Source organism: Maniola jurtina, chromosome 27 (assembly GCF_905333055.1).
Source record: "Maniola jurtina chromosome 27, ilManJurt1.1, whole genome shotgun sequence".
Lineage (NCBI taxonomy): Eukaryota > Metazoa > Arthropoda > Insecta > Lepidoptera > Nymphalidae > Maniola > Maniola jurtina.
In genome coordinates, this window is record NC_060055.1 from 2,807,291 (window position 1) to 2,830,465 (window position 23,175).

At 33.1% G+C, this 23,175-nt stretch overlaps 1 long non-coding RNA gene across 1 annotated transcript; it reads right to left on the reverse strand.

Moving 5' to 3' along the window:
- Nucleotides 1-5,376: 5,376 nt before the first annotated feature.
- LOC123878996 lies at nt 5,377-22,133 on the reverse strand. The gene is made up of 3 exons (XR_006798922.1): nt 22,045-22,133; nt 14,083-14,085; nt 5,377-5,386 (listed from the first exon to the last, which is right to left on the reverse strand). It is a non-coding gene; the product is annotated as an uncharacterized LOC123878996 (long non-coding RNA).
- Between the last annotated feature and the right edge of the window lie 1,042 nt (nt 22,134-23,175).

Here is a 23,175-nt window from a genome sequence, read left to right on the forward strand (position 1 = left end):
GAGGGTGCCTTGGCGGGAAAAGCTAACTTTGGAAGAAGAGTGGAAGAGTAGACATGTTTCTGAATACTTAATTTTATTAATGTGATTTTAAAGGCTAGAGTGTAAATAATTATCATTGTAACTTGAATTAATGTTTGTTATGATCTATGAATTACAATAATGGCTTTATATTCTGGGATTGTCGCCGACATATACTAATTACCAAACACCCCGTATATAGTTAAAAAAAAAATTCAATCACGTCGCAACAGAGCAAACGGTCGACGTGATCTTGCACGGGTAAAGCTACTGAACCCTACGTTACACGTGTTACAAACACGCACTTGACGTTTTTTGAGGTTGTTAACTTCACTTTCTGTATAAAAAGTTAATTCACCATTCAATAGCGCCCTCAAACTTTTTTATAAGGCATTTTTTTCGTAAAGTTCTTGTCACGAGAAAAGGTCGCTGATCTTGTACCTGCGCAGTTGGCGTTTATCGATACCAACACAGATATATTTATATGTTTATATGAAAGGAAAAGTTGACTGACTGACTGATCTATCAACGCAGAGCTCAAACTACTGGACGGATCGGGCTAAAATTTGGTATGCAGATAGCTATTATAGCTATAGCATCCGTTAAGAAAGGATTTTTGAAAATTCAATCTCGAAAGGGGTAAAACAGGGTTTTGAAATTTGTGTATTGTAAGGAGCAACCGCTGAGTTTCTTGCTGGTTCTTCTCGGTAGGAAAGGCATTCCGAACCAGTGGTAGATGCTTTTGACGAATCAAAAGAACTTGCAAAAGTCTAATTGAATAAAAATATTTTGAATTTGAATTTGAATTCAACGCGGACAAAGTCGCGGGCATATACGAGTTTAGTAAAGAAAGTGTCAATAGAATGATATTAGGGCTTTTCAAGTTAAGTATAGATAAGTACTTGGCTGCAATACTAGTTGTTAAGTGATGACGCAGCCTAAGATAGAACAAGTGTAAATTAAAAATTCATAACACCCTCGACAAGTGAAGGTTACAGTAACTAGAAAAGACCGAAAAGACCTGATAACTTTCAAACGGCTGAACTGATTTTCTTGGACTACTCCGCGCCTACTATCTAAAGTATCTGAGTTTTCCAAAACATCATTTTCAAATAAATAATTATGTATTTAGGCAACGTCCATCTTGACAGCTCGACATTTGTCAATTGACATAATATTAAGAACCTAACGGTTATCTAACCTTCTTTTCTACAAGAAAACTAGAAAAGAGCTGATAACTCTTAAACGGCTGAACCATTTTTTTTGGATTATAGCTAAGAACACTCTCGATCAAGCCACCTTTCAAACAAAAAAAAGTAAATTAAAATCGGTTCATTCGTTTAGGCGCTACGATGCCACAGACAGATACACAGATACACAGATACACAGACACATAGATACACAGATACACACGTCAAACTTATAACACCCCTCTTTTTGGGTCGGGGGTTAAAAATAACTAATTTTAGTGCCCTGTCTAGATACATTGTTAAGTCGTTTCTCTCTTAACGTCATAAAACGCATTAGGGGCGCGAAATTAGCGCGAGACCGGTTCGAGTCCCGGCTAGGCAAACAGATACATTCATTATCTCTTACACCTTTACCGAGAGCGTTCATCAAACAGCAATTATTTAAACCAGAGAGTTATCGTTATTAGAGCAGCAATGCCCTGCAAAATTTAAACTTCCTACTATGTATTACATTTTCAAGTCAAGAGTGAATAGGCATGTTCTTTCATCTTCTTCACATTTGCAATATAAGGTACTAATTTTACTAATACATATAGTAAGCCTTACTAATAATAAATAAAAATAAATAAAAAGCCTTTTATTTTTCTCTTATCCATACTTAAATACTAATATTATAAATACGAAAGTGTGTCTGTCTGTCTGTCTATATGTCTGTCTGTCTGTCTGCTACGCTTTCAAGGCTCAACCGCTGAACCGATTTAAGTGAAATTTTGTACAGACTTAGGATACATTCCGGGGAAGGACATAGGCAACTTTTTATCCCGGAAAAACAAACGGTTTTCGCGGGATTCCTAAGTACTCATCCGCTTGATCGATTCGTATGAAAGGTACCGAGGTAGCTTGCGTCCCTGTTATTGAGATAAGAAACTTTTTATCCCGGAATATCAAACAGTTCCCACGGGATCTTTAAAAACCTAAATCCACGCGGACGAAGTCGCGGGCATCCTCTAGTTTTACATAAATATAACTTAAAGTATTAGGACCTAGGTGATTAAAGTAAATATTTAAGTAGCTTAAATTTAGTAGGTAATATTTTTATGAAGAACCCTTTCCAGGTCTCCGCCAGAGAAATCCATTTTGCTCTATCTTTGGCTTTGAAAGAAAGAAAGAAAGAAAGAAAAGAAAACTTTTTTCTATTCTTTCTTTCTTTGAGTCTTTGGCTCCAGTTTGGTCCCGCCACTTTTATTATGTCATCGTCCCAACGATAATGCGGGCTTCCTCTACCACGTGTGCCTTTGGGGCCTGGCCAGCTCGTTACTCTCTTTGTCCACCGGTTGTCCGTGAGTCTTGAAATATGGCCGGCCCATTTCCATTTCGATTTAAGTGTATAGGAAAGTGCATCGATCCATATCGATCAGTTGGGTCTGTTTTCTGATGACAGAATGGCGAATTTTATGTATCCTTCTTATTTTCAGTACTACTAATAGATATTATAAATCCGAAAGTGTGTCCGTTAAACAGTGTAGCGAAAAGTGGCAGGATGTTTTTTTTATTTTGTTTTTTTTTTTATTTCACAATTTTTAGTAGCCCCACCGTACTATAATATGCTAAGTTAGCCTAGTTAAAAACCTGTTTACTAAGCTATTACACTGATCGCGAGCAATTTACTCTTATCCATTGCGGAGTTCTGTTCTTCATCTCCGAAGATATTTGTCGGATCTTTACCAAAATTATATGGGACCACTTGCAAAGTATTTCAAACTAAAAAAAATCCAAATCGGTCCAGGCGTCTTTGAGTAATCGGGCAACAAACATAAAAAAAAGTTTCTGACGAATTGAGAACCTTCTCCTTTTTTGTAGTCGGTTCACAAAGGTAGAGCACGTCTTTGTAATGATGAAGTTCTTTGAAGTCTGATACTCCACAGTCTTAACTCATTGGTCGAATCTACCACTTGAGATGACATTCGACTACCTCTAATTAGAATAATTTGACTAACTAACCGATTAAGGCTATATCTCTACTAGCATTTGCCCTTGGCTTCGCTTGCAATTTAGGCCAATTTGTATTCCAAATCGCAGGTAACTTAAGGCTAGGAACAAACCAGCTGAATACTAATGTTAAGGTTGCCCTTTTTTTATAAAAATAGCGAGCAAACGAGCAGGTGGGTCACCTGATGTTAAGTGAATACCGCCGATTATTTCTTTACCAATTCTGTGAAAATTTCAACGCTCTACCTATGATTGATCATAAGATACAGACCGCTGTCAAACAGATGGATGGCTTTGTAATAGTACCCTTTGGGTACGGAACCCTAAAAACGTTTCTCGAGCGAGAAAATAGTCGATAGTTACTCGCTTCCTCGTCGACGGTGGGACTAGTGCCTTATCCATGTTATTGGCGTGATAAAATACCGCGTGTAGGTAATTTATGGCGAAATTATTAACAGCATTATAAACCGTGACAGCTCCGCTGATTGTCGACTTCATTAACTGTAAAAATAACTGAATTTTGACAGAAATAAATAAATCAGCCTTATTTCGATAAAGTTTTATCACATTTTTTTCGATAAAAACGTATTTTATTTCGAGAAACTTATTAGGAACTAGAAGATGCCCGCGACTTCGTCCGCGTGGATTTAAGTTTTTAAAGATCGTGGTTATCGTTAACGTGGGAACTGTTTGATTTTCCGGGATAAAAAGTTGCCAATGTCAATTACAGGGACGCAAGCTACTTGGTTACCAAACATGCCAGGATAAACCGTAGGTATGACTGGCACAGCTTTCAAAAATAAACGTTTTAAGGGTTCCGTACCTCAAAAGGAAAAACGGAACCCTTATAGGATCACTTTGTTGTCTGTCTGTCTGTCGTGTCTGTCAAGAAACCTATAGGGTACTTCCCGTTGACCTGGAATCATGAAAGGCGGGTAGGTAGATCTTATAGCACAAGTACAGGAATAAATCTGGAAACCGCGAATTTGTGTTTTTTTTTTTTTTAAATTTTATTAGTCGGTTATAAAGTATTCAAAAAGTCTTTCTAGGTATGTATATTATATCTAACCAGATATCGCAGCTTTTTTACCGATAAGTCTTGCATTACTCATGGTAGGCACCCATCTACATATTTGGTAGTTTCACGCTTCCCCATATAAAGCGCAGTACGGGAAAGGTTATCTGCAATCTTTCATTGATTTCTTTATCTATCTATTCCTTTAAAGAAAATATTCCATACTTGCGCACCCCATTAAAGCTGTAAATCAGATAGCTTTGAATTTGTATGTTATTCACAATCAAATTCAATATTATAATGTTTAGGTACCAGTTCATGGTAGGCAGGAGAGATATCTAACCGCGACTTTGTTCACGTGGTTGTTAGGTTTTTTAACCGACTTCAAAAAAGGAGGAGGTTCTCAATTCGTTGGAATCTTTTTTTTTTAAATGTATGTTCCCCGATTACTCAAAGACGCCTGCACCGATTTGGAAATATTTTTTTTGTTTGAATTTTTTTTCTTCATTTTTCTTCAAATTTATATGGGATCCTCTGCAAAGTACCTATGTCCTACTTACATACAGTACCTATGTACTACTTTGCAGAGGGTCCCATATAAATTTGGTGAAGATCTGATGAATATCTTCGGAGATGGAGAACAGAACTCCTCAATGGATAAGAGCGGTGAAGTGAAGTCGGTTTTTTTTCCTCGTTTTTTTTAAATATGTAATACAGGTATAGATAGTTCTTCTCAAGCCATACTCGTGCGAAGTCAGGGCGGGTCGCTAGTACAATTATATTAAAGAAAATCCTGACTGACTGACTGACACGCTCAGCTCAAACTACTGGACGGGTCAGGCTGAAAGGTATGCAGATAGCTATTATGACGTAGACATCCACTGTAAAATAGGGGTTTGGGTTAGTCCACGCGAACGAAGTTGCGACCACAAGCTAGTGTAATACTAATATTATAAAGGCGAAAGTTTGTAAGTATGTGTGAGTAGTGTTGAATTGGGGATCCTGTATCAAAATCCATGGGGATTTTGGATCACTCTCGCTAACGCTCGTTCGCTACGCTCACCGTGATACAAAATCCCCATGAATTTTGATACAGGATCCCCAATGTAGGCTACTGTCCACAACAACACATTAAATAAATGGAGTATTCCTAAATCCAAGCAACAATTAATCACTATCAACAGTGAGACAAAATCCTCAATGACTAGTTATTGCGGATCCTATATCATACGCCCGCACCGCACAGTGGATGATATAATACGATGAGTTCGACGAGACTGCGGCATTCATAAGAAATGCGAACGAGCCCATATGCATGATAATTTTACGTCTAAAAGTTTGCTCTCGCATAGTTAACCATTTGATTTGTTGCGCTCAAATTATTTTTGTATATTGATCGTGTTTCTGCTTGATCCGGCATTGCTGTATTCATTAGTATGAATTTCGATCGATTGATTCGAGGCTTGCGCATACTTATAATAGGTTGGATAAAGGTAGACTCTTTAAATGTTTATAGCTCATCAGAAATATATTCGTATTACATTAACGATTGCTTTTCCACATATCGGACATAACATTTTATCCAACGATAAAGCACATTTAGTACACGTTATAGCATGACCACATGGTATATAACACGCAGCTACTTCTTCTACAAGACAAATTTTGCAGCAAAGTGTTTCTTTAATATTTTCAACACATAATATGTTTCTGTCTGCAAAAGAACTTATTATATTGTTATTTACAAATTGTTCAGATACTTTTGATGCACCACAAACATCTTTGCTATCACTTTGTAGGTATGTTTCACCCTTCACAAGTAAAACATAGGGACAGGACGGAAACCAGCGTGCGTGCTCCGACCATGGATGATCTTCGATGCCCCAGTCTTTGAGCCTGCCATCACAAAAGTAACAAATCACGCGATCACTATCTCCTGTATAAAAAAAACCAGCATCAGCCATTTCTTGAGGTTTTTGATTTAAATCTTGAGGCCAGGTATCAAAACTTCGCAATCTTGCGATTTGAGTTGCATAGCGAGGATATTTAGGATATATTAACTCCATTCTGATCTACAAACAATGAATTTTGGATAAAGATTTATTAGTAAAAATATATTATAGCAGATTTCTAGTAAGGTGTGCAAGCTTATCATACATTATTATTTATCGAAAATTAATTCTTTAATGATGAATTTAGACACATTTCCCGCTATTTAAATATATTTCGATTGTTATAAATACTTTGATAAATAGAGATTAATGGACGAAAAAAATACGTACAATGCGTACTAATATAATAAATTCACTGATGCCCCCACGACTTCATCTGCATGGATTTAGGTTTTTAAATCCTGCGGGAACTCTATGATTTTCCGAGATAAAAAGTTGTCTATATCTCTCCAGTTCTTTTACTATACCCACGAAAAATCATGTCGATTCATTGCTCCGTTGCGACGTGATTGAAGGACGAACCAATAAACAAACAAACAGACACACTTTAGCATTTATAATAAGTATGATTAGTGATGCAAAAAGGCGTCTGTCTAAACTAAAGACTAACGGCTGAATCTTGCCGAAATTTGATACACAGACAATTCACATCTTGGAGACGGATCCAGGATATTTTTTGACGTCGAAAATTAAAGGATTTCCACTCAAGTTTTAAATCAAATTCGCAAGGAAGAAGATTGAAGCATCAAATAGGAGCAAATATTATTAGACCTTTCACAAATTTTATACCTACCTATGGAAAGTAGTAAAATGTATAACCTTTTAACATTTTAACTATCGCGAGTCCGACGCATACCATTCCTTTTACGGTTAGATCTCAATTCACTGCGTAACTATAAACAACAGCGTCTTCCATGCTTCAAAATCGAACACCTATAGCTGATGCGGCAATAATTTATACGTAAGACAGTGTTCATACGAATGTATAAATCTAGTCTGATTACTTTCGCAAATATAAGTTTTATGTTGTGATGATTTAGTGTTTAAAGTTACATGCGCAAATGTTTAAATCTAATTTATTTCAATCCATTTCGTTTATTATGAAAGAGGTTTTAGAATTCGAGCGTATAAATAGGTCGATCCTAAGCGTCACCATTCCTTTCTTTCCGAGTTTTGGATACGACGACAACAACAGTCGAAATAAAGTATGTAAGTATTTTTATTTTATATGTTTATTTTTGAATTAAGCAACTAGGTACCTATTGAATTTTTATTTGGAGGTTTCATGTTGATAGTTACTTAAATTGTTTTTCAGGGCCTCTTCATCTTTCATCAATCCATTTGACGAAGACGAAGACCCCATCGCTTTGGTGCAGCCCCCATCAACATCGAAGTCTCTTAAGAAGAAACGTGAGGTGAAGCGGAAGAAGACGATCAAGAAAAAGGAGGTGACTTCTTCTGCTCCGAAGAATCCGTTCGAATCGAGCGGATCGGAATCTGAACCCGAAACGTCTCCAAATACACCTACGAGTCCATCTGTTAAGCGGAGGAGGTTTATTACCGAATCTGAGGTGAGTTGTCTTATTTATATTTTATTGGATTAAAGCTTTTAAAAGACTTCCCAATAAGAATGTTGTTAGGCAATTGGTCTGTATATAAATTTATGAATATAGTTTGTTAAAGTTATTATTTTGTTAGGGATCATATCCGAAGGGTACCAGTGGGATCCTATTACTAAGCTACCGCTGTCCGCCCGGACGTCTGTCTGTCAGCGGGCTTTATCTCATGAACCATAATAGGTAGAGAGTTGAAATTATCGCAGATGATACTAAATTGAATATTTTTCAATTTCAGGATGAATCTACTAGCAAGCCAGTGCGCGCTGCGAAATTGAGAAGTTTTCTCAGTCGGCGCGTTGCGTCGGGGTATACATCCCAATCAGACCCATCGAAGAAAGGCAGCTACTACTTCGAGCTGCGCGTCTACAACTCTGAAGAAGTGGAGAAACTCGCGAACAATGAGCGTTGGAAGCATGCCATCTGCACACTAAAACTTGCAACTGATTTAAATTCGGTGGTATGGAAGTCCCTCACCAAATTAATTGATGATAGTAAGGCTGAACTAAAAAATATTCAGCCCATTTTATACCCTGCAAATGAAAATAATTTCTAAGATAAATTTTGTAAATTAAATTTTGTAAATCTTAGAAATTATTTTCATAAATAAATTCAAAAAATATTTCATCTGCAACATATTGTATATAATAAGTATGACAATTAAATTACTATCTTTATGTTTGTGCCTGTAAATATTTTTTAACGTGTTTTTTTTACAGAAATTACAAAGCCTAAACCATACAAAGCCTAGACCATACAAAGCCTAGATCATACAAAGCCTAGACCATACAAAACCTAGACCATACAAAGCCTAGACCATATGAAACTAGAAATATAAAAACTAGAACCATATGAAACTAGAACCATATAAAATTAAATTAACGTGTTTTTTTTACAGAAATTACAAAGCCTAAACCATACAAAGCCTAGACCATACAAAGCCTAGATCATACAAAGCCTAGACCATACAAAACCTAGACCATACAAAGCCTAGACCATATGAAACTAGAAACATAAAAACTAGAACCATATGAAACTAGAACCATATAAAATTAAATAAAAATGTCTAAATGTTCATATCGAAAGATTTGAAGTTGGGATATTAATAACGTGATACTTACAGCCCTTATACTCTTACTAAGTCTGCACATTGTCTGAAAATAACTAGATTACTTTATTTTAATACAGTCATCTCATAACTATCCAAAATTTAAAATCTAGAACTGAGAAACTAGAACCATACAAACTAGATACTTGACATGTTTGAATGTTGATATCGAAACATCGCATTACTTCCATTCTATTAATAACTGTTTACTGTTTATTAGCCAATAGCTTGATTTATTATTTAGCTGTATTTCCTTACCGATTTTTTATACGCAGAATATTAAAACCAGAACTGAGAAACTAGATACTAAATAGATAAACAAGATAAGCAATTCTATGAAATTGAAAATGTTTTTCTGCAAAGAGTGTAACCTTTATGTTAAAACATCTATATCGTCACATAACAGAACAAATACTCATAAATCTAATAGTTTATTTCAATCTAGATATGAGAATGTGCAAATTATAAAAACGGCTTTTAGAAACAGAATAGTCAGTTACAAAGTAAATCCGACCTCTACAACTTTAGTTCCAGAGAGTTTTTTTTCACAAATATTTAAAACCACACGCGAGATCATAAATATATCTCTAAAGAAACACACTGCCATTAAAGTAAATTTTGAGTTATTTGTTTCGTATATTTTACCAAAAAATTTTGAAAAGTCTATTAAATCTTTCAGTACTAAATATGGTATTATAGTCCAAAGTACTGATATTGATAATTTTTTATTACAATGTGCTCAAAAGTTAACTTGCAAATGCGCAGAATTCGAACAGTCAGAATCTGGTTGGACAATTGATTCTATCAGTCATTTGGAGATAAATATTAATAAATATAATCCTCTGAAAGGTGGATCATATTTGGCATTACCATCACATATAAGAAATACAAAATCATGTCTAAATATTCATAATTTCGATGATTGTTGCTTTTTATGGTGCATTGCTGCTAAAATGTATCCTACAAAACTTAATTCCAATAGAGTTTCATCATATCCTCATTATTCATTGCTTTTTGACATAAGAAATATGACATTTCCTCCGGGAATTGAAGATATTAAAACCTTTGAGAAGAACAATCCAACTATTAGTGTAAATGTTTATGGGTTAGAAGCCAATAATACAGTTACAGGTCCTTTGTATGTGACTTTAGCTCGAAAACTTACCCATGTTAATTTATTATATATTACTAAAAATGACAAAGCCCATTACTGTTTGATTAAAGACTTTGGCCGACTTGTGCGAAGGCAATTAACAAAACACAAGTCTAAAATATTTTTATGTGATGAATGTTTTTTATATTTCGCAAATGAACAAAAACTACACAATCACGATTGTGCTAAAAGACAAACTGTACTTCCAGAAGATGGTAGTAAGTTGCATTTTTCAAACTATGAGAGAACTCAAAGAATTCCTATCGTGATATATGGCGATTTTGAGAGCTTGCTTTGTAAATATTCAAACGAAAATAAATCTCTTTATACTGAAGATATACAAACACATGAACCATCTTGTTTCGCTTATTACATATGTTGCCATTCTAAACCTGAGCTTAATGACTTTGTAAGCTATCGCGGACCAAACTGTGGTAAAAAATTTGTTGAAAGCATTACGCGAGATGTAAAAAGATTGCGCGGTATTTTAAATACAAATAATCCAATGTTTCCTCTTACTACCGAAGAGTTGACTTCATATAATGAAGCAAAAATTTGCTGCATCTGTAAAACAATGTTTAAAAAATATGATATAATAGTAAAGGATCATGACCATTTTACAGGTAAATACCGAGGCCCTGCTCACAACACTTGTAACATAAATGCAAAAAAATGTACGTTTATACCGATCATTTTTCATAACTTGAGTGGTTATGATTGCCACTTATTTATTAAAGAATTATCAGAAATTACCGGAAAAACGAGCTTGATACCAAAATCTAAAGAAAAATATATATCATTCACAAAATTTTTACCTATTGATAAAACAAATGCTGCTCAACTGAAGTTTATCGATTCATTTAATTTTTTGAGTTCGGGTTTGGATAAACTGGCAAAGAGTCTTCATCCGAATGATTTTCAGCATATGCGTGTATTTATTAAGGATGAACACTTATTAAATTTGGCCTGTAAAAAGGGTGTCTATTGTTATGATTATATGGATGCATGGGAGAAATATAATGAAACAAAGTTACCAAAACATTCGATTTTTTTTAATAAACTCACAGGTGAAAATATTTCCATTGAGGATTACGAACACGCTTTAAAAATATGGAAAACTTTTGGTATAAAAAACTTAGGAGAGTATACAGATTTATACTTACAATGCGATGTCTTATTACTATGCGACGTTTTTGAAAAGTTCAGAAATATGAGTTTAGACTATTATAATTTAGACCCCTGCTATTATGTATCATCTCCATCTTTAAGTTGGGACGCAATGTTGTTATATACTAAAGTTGAGCTTGATTTGATTTCTGATGTGGATATGTATCAGATGTTAGAAAAAGGTATTCGAGGTGGTTTAGCCCAGTGTTCATTGAGATATGCTGAAGCAAACAATAAATATTTACCATCCTACAATAAAAATGAGTCAAGTACGTACTTAATTTATTTAGACTGTGTCAACCTTTACGGTTTTGCTATGATGCAAAAAATGCCAATGCGTGACTTTAAATTTTTAAATGAAAATGAAATTAAAAATTTTGATGTAAGGAACATTTCTAAAAAAAGTCAGTGTGGATATATTCTCGAGGTAGATTTATGTTATCCGGATAATATTCATGATGCTCATTCAGACCTACCATTTGCTGCGGAAAAATATTCTCCTGCTCAAAATCAAAGCAAAAAATTGGTGGCAAATTTATATAATAAACATCGTTTTGTTATTCATTATATGCACTTGCAAGAATGCTTAAAGAATGGTTTATTGCTTTTAAAAATATACAGAGTGCTATCTTTTTATCAGGACAACTTTTTAGAGCCTTATATTTTTTTAAACACAAGTCTCAGACAAAATGCCAAGTCTGATTTTGAGAAAGACTTTTTTAAAAAGCAGAATAATTCTATTTTTGGAAAAACGATAGAAAACAAAAGGAAGCAGGTTGACGTAAAACTAGTAAACGTTTGGAGAGATACTACAAATAATACTAATAAATTGAATGGAGCGGAAAAATATATTAGTGCACCACATTTTCACAGTTTATCAATTTTTTCTGAAAACTTAGTAGCTATTCAATTGAAAAAAACAAAAATTGTCTTAGATCGACCAATATATATTGGATTCACGATTCTTGAACTGTCGAAAACGCATTTGTATCATTTTCATTATTCGGTCATAAAAAGAATCTATGGAAATAATGTTCAGTTATGTTATACGGATACTGATAGTTTACTATATCTTGTAAAAACTGATGATTTTTATGAAGATATGAAAGATAACATTCATTATTTTGATACTAGCAATTTTGAAGATGATAATATTTTTAATATGCCGAAAGCTAATATGAAAATACCTGGATATTTTAAAGACGAAATGGGAGGAGAAATCATTTCTAAATTTGTTGGTTTACGCGCAAAATTATATTGTTTACTTTCTGAGAAAAAAACTATCAGTAAAGCAAAGGGTATCACGAAGCCTGTGACAAAAAAATTAAACTTTGAGAAATATAAGAAAGCCTTATTTTGCAATGAAAATATAAGAGATGATATGTTTGTCATACGATCAAAAAATCATCAGGTTTTTACTCAGAAAATTAATAAATTAGTATTAAATAGTGATGATAATAAAAGGCAAATAATGGAAAATGATTTTAAAACTTTGCCTTGGGGGCATTACAGCACGATTCTTTAGTAAAAATATTATGCTAAGTACCTATGTATTTTACAAATTTTTATGTGTCTAATTTTAATATTAGTTTTAATGGTAATTTAGCATTTAATAAATTTGATTAAGTTTACCACAGTGTTTTATTTCAAATAAAATCACAACATATTTTATATTCCCTTTATTAATTCAACCAATTATTTACATTACTTCATAAACTTAGTACTTAACATAAGATTAACGTATTATAAAAACTTACTACTTAATGGAAAATATTCGGACTACAACTTACTTGCATGATATGAAAATATAAAATATACTTTATACTTTAATTAGAACTCATTTATGCTTTTTATTTTTACAATCGCAAAATAACAATAAAATAATATTAAATTTAACTATTCAGGCACACTTAGCTTTTGTATAATCCTATTAATTAAATCTTCTGTAGCATCCATCATATTGTCATAATTATCACTCACTATGTACTGTACACTCAAATTAGTCTTTGCACTGTTCTCCTGTTCTTTACTATCAATTTCAAGTATTTCAATTTTTATAATGTGGCTTCCCTTTGCTTTATTTTTCCGTATAACAAAAGATGAATCTGGAGCTGGTGAAATCACATGATCTATTTTTGGAAGCTTCTTTTTTAAAGACAATTTATTTTTCTTTTTTATGGTTTTCAAACTGGTGTTATTTTCAAGTGTTTCATTATTTTTTTGCTCACGTAAAGCTTTCAATCTATTCTCTTCTTCTCTTTCTAAAATAGCATCCAAGTCTTGAGCTCCATAAAATGGATTATTCATACTTGTGTTTCTTTCGTCATCCGTGAAATAAAAGTCCGACATGATGCTGTAACAAAATACAAAATTTTATAAATATAACAATAAAACAACATTTATAAAAATATCAATAAACAAATTCTAAAATAGAAAAGAATACAGTCAAAATATTATATAAGTAATTTTTTTCACTAACCAGAAGCGAGTGAGTTCCTTGCGTGAGAAGATCTGGGAATGAAAATTGTTTAGTAACAAATCTATGGAGTCAAGTTTTCAAAACAATTGTATATACTTGTATGACATTCGTCCGCATTATGCAATCTCTAGCGACATGTTAGAACCTGTTTAATATTAAGTTCTTACGAATTTCAATTTCATACTATTATCACAAGGTTTAAATTAAAATGTATACCTACATTTTAATATAATCATCGACAAATAATAGTGCGCTAGACAAGTGCGAAGTGAAACACGAATGTGATACCTACAAGCAATACCTTAAAATTTAAATCAACTAGCAATAATATGAAGTTATTTAATAAGTTGCATTTTTAAAATTATCATCAATCAGTAATATGAAGTTGATAAAACAGGCTGAATCATTAAAAATAAATTATATAGATGTTGAAACACCACCACCATGCTTTAGCCGACATAGTAAACTTCTACCAAACACAATTCGATGCATAATTTGCGGACCCTCCAACTGTGGGAAAACAAATATTATGATAAACTTATTATTGCACGAAAATGGACTTAAATTCCAAAATGTTTATATTTACTCAAAGTCCACTTTTCAATCTAAATATTGTTTCCTACAAAAAGTTTTTCAAAATACTCCAGATGTTAAATTTATTATGTTCAAAAATAGTGAAGAAGTTATTTCGCCAACTGAAGCCTTAAGAAATTCTATTTTCATTTTTGACGACGTGACTTGTGAAAATCAAGTTAATATTCGAAATTATTTTTCGATGGGCAGACACAAACAAATTGATTGCTTTTACTTGACCCAAACATATTCAAAAATTCCTAAGCAATTAATACGTGACAATGTTAACTTTTTAATTATTTTCAAGCAAGATGATATAAACTTAAAACATATATATAAGGAACATGTTAATTCTGATATGAGCTGGCATGTCTTTAAACAATTGTGTGCAAGTATTTGGAAAGATCCGTTTATGTTTTTATCAATCAACAAAGATTGCGAACTAAATAACGGTCGGTACAGAAAAACATTTGACATATTCGTGAAATTCGACTAACAATTTTACAATTATATACCACATACGAGACACAAATTTAGTCAGTCAAATGAGAGCACTGGTAAGAATACCTACCCATATTTAATTTAAAAATGGAAGCCGTTGTAAAGAAACAATTAATTAAATCAATTGAAACCATCAAAAAGAAAGCAAAACAAATGCGTGAAGAAGAAGATGATTTAGAACTAAAAAGGCGCAAACTTTTTAAATCCATAACGGATCCATTAGAATCCATAGTATTGCAAAAAAAAGAAAATAAAAACAATAGTCACCATGATTTACCAGATACATGTTCACCTTCAACTTCTGATAAAATTAAAAACATAGAAAATGATGATAAAAATTATGTAACACCAAAACCAATAACTTCTACCCAAAATTTTGAAGAAATCGAAGAATTCTATACTCCATCTCCAACGCCTGAAAAAAGCAATGAAATCTATAATTTGAATGTACCTTTTGGTGTACGTAATGAAAATAGTAATTTAATGATTGGAAATACAAAAGTAACATTTTCAGATGGTGATGCTCATAGCAAAAATATGATGGCTAAAATAGGAAATAGATCCTATGAAGTAACCCCAGGTTTGGCAGAATTATTATTTCAGAGTAAACCAGATGTAAAGATTGTATCTGATCAAGATAAATTAGTATATAAAGATATTTTATGCAATACTAGTGCACATAGGAGAGATTATAACCCTACGAATCAGATTAAAGGCGATAAAGGGACAAAATATACTAAAATTGTGAAACCTCTCTTTACTGATAGTGAATTAAAAGAAAAAAAACAAGGTGGTTTTATGCCAACTCTTAAAACTTTGAAAAAAAATACAGATTTCATATACTGGGATGATCCGAATGAGTTAGTAGATAGATTGAAAATTTTAATTGCTTCAAAAGATGCTGGCAACACTAGTCATGACAATGAGATTATATCAATAATTGAAGAACTTAAAGAAGCTGGTATAATAAAATAAGTATATAAAAATAAAACCTGGTTACATTTTTGCTTAGTTCTATAAACACTGTTGAACATGAATGTCAACAAGTTTGGTCATCATGTACACAAGAAACTGAAAATGGATAGCTCTGCCTTAGAAAATATCTTTGATGCTCAACATAAAATCATCAAACATGTTGGTACACCCATTGACCCAAACGACTGTGCTACTAAACTATATGTTGACAAATTCTTAGATGGGCTCTATATACGATTAAAAACAGTAGAGGAAACATTGTTGCAGTTAAAATCAGAAATAAATAGTCTAAAAAGGAATATAGAAGGTGTAAGTCGTAAATTCAAAAAATGAGCAAAGATAGTGTAGTAAATGAAATACATAAAAATGTTAGGAAAAATTTTCCTCGAAGACATGTTATACTTAAAGACATTGATGATGTATGGCAGGCCGATTTAGTTGATATGCAATCATTCTCAAAAGATAATTCACAATATAAATATATTTTAACAGTCATCGATGCTTTTTCAAAGTATGCATGGGCATATCCGCTTAAACTTAAAAATAAAGAAACTGTGACTGAAGCATTTAGTAAGTTACTAGAAAAAGGTCGTGTTCCCAAAAATCTACAAACTGATTTAGGAACAGAATTTTATAATAGTTGTTTCAAAAAATTATTACAAAAATACGGTATAAATCATTATTCCACTTATTCCACTAAAAAGGCGTCAATAGTAGAAAGATTTATAAGAACGTTGAAAACTAAAATGTACAAGCAATTTAGCTTGCAAGGGAATTACAAATGGAATGATGGAACCCTCGAGCACATCATGAAAAAATATAACTCCACATTTCACAGAACAATTGGTACAGCTCCAGATAAAGTTAATGAAAAGAATAAACAAAATATACTAAAAAGATACAGACTACTACAATTATCAGCACCATCGCAGAAACGTTCAAAATTCAAAATTGGAGATTATGTAAGAATAAGCAAATACAAAGGAACTTTTGACAAAGGATATACTCCCAACTGGTCAACTGAAATTTTTAATATAGCTCAAGTTCAAAACACTCATCCAATTACTTACCTTCTAAAAGATGCAAGACAGCGACCTATTTTAGGATCATTCTATACTGAAGAATTACAAAAAACAAAACATCCTGATATATATCTTATTGAAAAGGTTTTAAAAACAAAAGGAAATAAATTATATGTCAAATGGTTAGGTCTGCCGCCTAGTGAAAACAGTTGGATAGATAAACTAAATCTTTTATAAACACATTTTATGTTAACAACTTTCAGTCTCTTATTATCTACGATACTGAGCAGAGTTCTCTTTTATTAAAAATGGAGAAACAACCATCCAAGCGTAAAATGACTTTGAGAAGAAAATCTAACAATTTGAAAACAAGTAATTCTGGTGCTGGTTTTAAGAAAAGCTTTAAGGATATTGTATCTCGCGCGAAAAAACATATCCATAAATTGAAACCTAAATGCAAAAAAGCTGCAATCGAATTAGCTCTTGCTGCTGCTAAGGAATTAGCAGCGACATCTTCAGTTAATGTACCGCGTATAATACCCATACCAAAGACAGGTGGGGTTTTGCCACTAGTCCCCATATTTGCAGGATTGTCTGCCGCGGGCAGCTTAGCGGGTGGTACTGCTAGTATAGTGAAAGCAGTCAATGCTATTAATTTAATGAAAAAAAAATTTCAAGAACTAAAGAGACATAACGAGAAGATGGAAACATTGTGTATCGGAAAAGGATTATTTATAAAGCCCTATGGTAATGGTTTGGGAATATACACAGCAAAGGAAAAAAACTGATTCGGCGGCTACCTAATCGTGCTCTAAGTAACTTGGATATTCTAAAAATTTCAAAAAATATTCCTTATTTCAGAGGTGTATTTATGAGAAATGAACTTCCAAAATATCCTTTTAAAAAAGAGTGTGGTATCATCAACTTAGATAGCTCTGAAAATCCTGGAACTCATTGGGTAGCCTATGCAAAAATAAATAATTACATTGAATACTTTGATAGTTATGGTAATTTGAAACCGCCTAAAGAATTTGTAAAATATGTGGGAGCGAATATTAATTATAATTATGACAATTATCAAGGATCTAATTCTTATAACTGTGGCCATCTATGTATCAAATTTCTTATTAATTTTTGGAATAAAAATTGAAAATAAATAGATGATACAAAAATATGTAAGCTCATTTAACCATCATGTCTATTACACTCACGATCGTGGGTGAAAAATCTATTCTAGAATCATTTTACGCCCCTCCTCTTATTTTGGAAGACGAATATGAGTGTGGCTTAGTATATTTTTCTGCATTTAATTCAATTCCAAATGTAGACTATAATAATAATGTGTTTGAATATGGAGAAGAGAAAAAAAGAATTCTTATTCAACCAGGTGCTTACGATTTACAAGATTTGTATGAATACCTAAAAGAAAGAGTTGAAAATTGTGAATTACAAATAAAATCTAACATCAATACAATGACATGCTCTTTGTACTGTACTGAAACTATAAACTTTAATTCAGAAAATAGTATTGGACCTATGCTAGGTTTTTCTAACGAAAAACTAAAAGCAAATAAATGGCATGAATCTACAGAATCCGTTAACATTCTACCACTGTCTGTCATAAGGATCGAATGTGATCTTGTACAGAGTTCGTACACTAACGGTTCTCCTTCACATATTATTTATGAGTTTGTGCCAAACATTCCTCCAGGTCATAGATTTATAGAATCTCCAAGTAATGTGATATATTTTCCGGTCAAAAGAAAGATAATTTCATCAATAACAATAAAAATTTTGGATTTGGAAGGCAATAATATAAATTTTAAGGGCGAAACTATTGTTTTGTGTCTTCATTTGAAAAAGTCAAAATGATCGTATTTAACAAAAGTAATTATTATAAAGAGTATAACCCAACTATTAAGAAAGTTATTACCAAGGAAAGTGTAAAACAAAGAAGACGTGTTAGAGTATATAAAAAAATTCATCAGAGTAATAAACAATTTCTTAAAGCCCTCGGCTTCAAAGTATGAGCCTCCTTCAGATCAACGAATTACCTGAATTCGATAACTCTATCGAGAGTTATGAGGTTCATACATATAATCCATACAATAACAGTTTCAATGAAAATGATGAAATTCGGATACCTATTCACCAGCAAGATATTTACGTGTTACCATCAGCCAGTTCCATTTACATTGAAGGAAAAGTTTCGGTGACTCATAAAGATCAAGCTGGCAAAGTTCAAAAGAAAAGTGTTGACTTCAGTAATAATGCAATTGCATTTCTTTTTCAAGATATCCGATACGAAATGAATGGTGTTGAAATCGATCGTATTAGAAATGCTGGAATAACTACAACCATAAAATCTTTCATTTCAATGAATAGCGGTGACAGTAAAGCGGCTGCTGCTTGGGGTTGGAATATAGACGGATTTAAAAATCAAAATGGAAATTTTAATGCTTTGATACCCTTAAATAAGATTTTAGGTTTTGCTGAAGACTACAATAAAATAATAATAAACTGTAAACATGAACTCATACTTAACAGAGGTAGTACTAACATAAATAGTGTTGTCATGGGTAGCGATGATATTGTAGACATTGATATACAGAGAATCCAATGGCGAGTACCACATATTAAAGTATCAGATCAGCAAAGATTAATACTTTTAAGGAAATTAGAAAAAGATAATCCCGTACAAATAGCATTTAGAAATTGGGATTTGTATGAATATCCATTATTGCCAAAAACTACCAAACATTCATGGGCGTTAAAGACTGCTTCTCAATTAGAAAAACCTCGATATGTTATATTTGGTTTGCAAACTAATAGAAAAAACGTTAAAAACAGAGACAGCACAATATTCGATCATTGTACATTAACCAATGTCACATTATTCCTGAATTCCCACTATTATCCGTATGATGCTTTAAATCTCAAGTTTGAGGAAAATAAATACAGTATATTATACGACATGTACACCAAGTTTCGTCAGTCGTTTTACAACCTTCCTATTGATCCACTGCTTGATCTTCATACATTTAAAGAAATAGCGCCTTTATTTGTCATAGATTGTTCCAGACAAAATGAAAATTTAAAAACTGGTCCAGTTGATGTTCGTCTGGAAATAGAAACGTCTCAGGAAATTCCAAGCAATACCAGCGCTTACTGTTTAATCATAAACGATCGTCTTGTGGAGTATAGGCCGCTGAGTAACATTGTTCGAAAACTATCATGAAAATTATTGTGGACGTTCAAGGTTTTAAAAATGATCAAAATTACTTTCTGCCTAAAGAGATTGCTATAGTGTATAGTGATCGAGTTCAAGTTTTGTTAATAAAACCGCCATATCCCTATGAATGGCTAACAGACACAGAAAAGAAACAAGTTAAATGGATTGAAAAGAATAGAAAAATATTATGGAGCGAGGGAATCGTGCCTTACGAGACCTATAAATACCATCTAATAGATATTTTAAAAAATAATGATATTTATTGTAAAGGCCTTGAAAAGCAGTTATGGTTAAAAGATATATTAAGTAATCCTAACGTACATAATTTAGAAGATAAAGGATGTCCTCGTTTATTAACATTGTATGAGTTGTATAATTCACATTCTGACATATATAGTTGTGTTTATCATCCGACCATCTGTGCGCTTAAAAATGTAACTTGTTTAAAAAAGTGGTGTATGAATAATAAAGTTTTAGATGATTAAATATGCTTGTTTAACTTCCATATACCTGCTTCTTTTGTTTAATTTACTGATTATACTCGTATTGAAAACACAATATTTGGTGTAGGTTGTTATAGCCAAATAGTTGTTTTTCATGTTGTAAAAATATTACATTTGAAGAGTAATTTTAAAATTCAAGGTTTCTTAGTACCTATCTAGTTTTATCACCATATTTGCTCGTGCAAATAGAATGAATATTTCGTTCTTAAACCATGTGAATAGTTTGTTCAAAATACGGATAGTTGATTAATTTTTGCTTGGATTTAGCTACACTCCATTTATTTAATGTGTTGTTGAGGACAGTAGTTTAGAATTGGGGAATTCTGTATCAAAATTGGTGGCGATTTTGGATCACGGCGAGCGAAGCGAGCGAGCGTAGCGAGAGTGATCCAAAATCCCCACCAATTTTGATACAGAATCCCCAATTCAACACTACTTGTGTGTGTGTGTGTGTATGTTTGTTACTCCTTCACGCAAAAACTACTGGACGGATTTGGCTGAAATTTAGAATGGAGATAGATTATACCCTGGATTAGCACATAGGCTACTTTTTATCCCGGAAAATCAAAGAGTTCCCACGGGATTTTTAAAAAACCTTCATCCACGCGAACGAAGTCGCGGGCATCAGCTAGTGTAATATAAACTTAACATGTCTGCCGTATTATGTCATTGTACAGAATAAATATTTACACAATAAGTTTACATTATAGTTTTTTAATCCCTATTTATGACGAATTCTGTACGATAACTTATGGACTTTACAAAGGTTGAAAGCTATAAAAGTCCCACGCAAAAGTTTTTTGGGATGACTAGCTTTTTACTGCGGTTACGCATACTTTTCAAGATATTGAGTGACGGTATTTTTTTCCAAAATCTATCTAAAATGGTTTTAAAACGCCTTTTATAATTAGGAATCACTACCATTTATAATTGTTGTGCAAAATGTTTGTTTGAACGGATGGACGGACGGGCGGACGGACGGACGGACGGATGGACGGACGGACTACAGACAGAGCGACAGACGGACAGCCAGACAGATAGACAGATAGACAGCAACTATAGGGGTTCTATGTACTACGGAACTGTAAAAAGTTAAACTTTATAAATAGGTGTTGATCGACAGCTAACCATGTACGGAAAGCGAGGTATTTCTGTTGCTTAAGTAAAAACTTCGATAATGAGATGCAAAGTAGCGTATAATTGAAGGACAGACAGACATAAATTGGGTACACATTGTATGGATTTTTTATATAAAACCGAGGTGGAATGAAATTGCAAAAATAGTTTCGTTTTAATATATTTTGTATATGTTACCGTCAATCTGTATATTTTGGTATTATATAGAATTACTTTGGCATTCTATAGAATACCTAAACATACAGAAAATGTATAAAATATTTTTATTTCATACTTTTCCAGGGTATTCTATACACTTTTGAAACAGCAATAGGAAATGTATGAAATTCGGGATGAAAAATGTATAAACATCTGTATACAAATGTGAGTGTCAGTCATCTAAAGGTCAAATAAAGGTCAAATGTGGCCCAGAACGAAATCTGAGCACGTCCACTCCACGTAGTCTTGTCTGTCTTACCCCTAGAGTGTTTTTGTAAAGCGCGAAGTCAAAAGCTCGTGAAGGTCCTGAAAACGAGCCTACGAGGCTGAGTGGAGCAGAGCGAAGGGGTGAGATGGCGAGCGAAGCGAGCCGGCGACCTCCGTAACGAAACGACCATCACATCTCAATCTGTCGTACTATAGATACGTTCTATGTCTATAGTTTTCGAGATTTCCATTTATTTCTTTATTTATTTTAGTTTTATTTGGAGACACACAGTATTAAAACATAACTCAAAATTTAAAACCCCTGACACAAAAACCTCTAATAAGAAAATTAGAAAAGAGCTGATAACTTTCAAACGGCTGAACCGATTTTCTTGGATTATAGCTAAGAACACTCTCGATCTAGCCACCTTTGACACAAAAAAAACAAAATTAAAATCGGTTCATTAGTTTAGGAGCTACGATGCCACAGACAGATACACAGACACACGTCAAACTTATAACACCCCTTTTTTTGGGTCGGGGGTTAATCGGGAGGTATTTTTACGGAAACGGACCGTAGGACCTTTTTAAAAATAAAATTGTTTGTGCCTTGCCTATCAGGAGTTTTATAATAAGTATCTTTGATTTACAATAATTGGCATACCCATTTAGCATATCGGTTTTTGCATAAAGCCCACCTTTTCCAGTGAATGTGACAAAACTGGGAATCACCATATTTACCCAACCGGGAATGTAACTGGCTACCTTTTTAAGGAAACTGGTACCCTGGGAGCCAGCTGGTATGTAGGGATAGGCAGATAATTATGCTTTTCTATACGTACATACATAATCTATACATCACTTACCCATATTATAAACTAGCTGACGCCCGCGACTTCGTCCGCGTGGATTTAGGTTTTTCGAAATCCCTTGGGAACTTTTTGGTTTTCTGGGATAAAAAGTAGCCTATGTGCTAATCCAGGATATTATTTATCTCCGTTCTGAATTTCAGCCAAATCCGTCCAGTGGTTTTTGCGTGAAGGAGTAACAAACATACACACACACACACACATACACATACAAACTTTCTCCTTTATAATATTAGTGTGATAGTGTGATTGATTTGTCTTTCATCTTTCA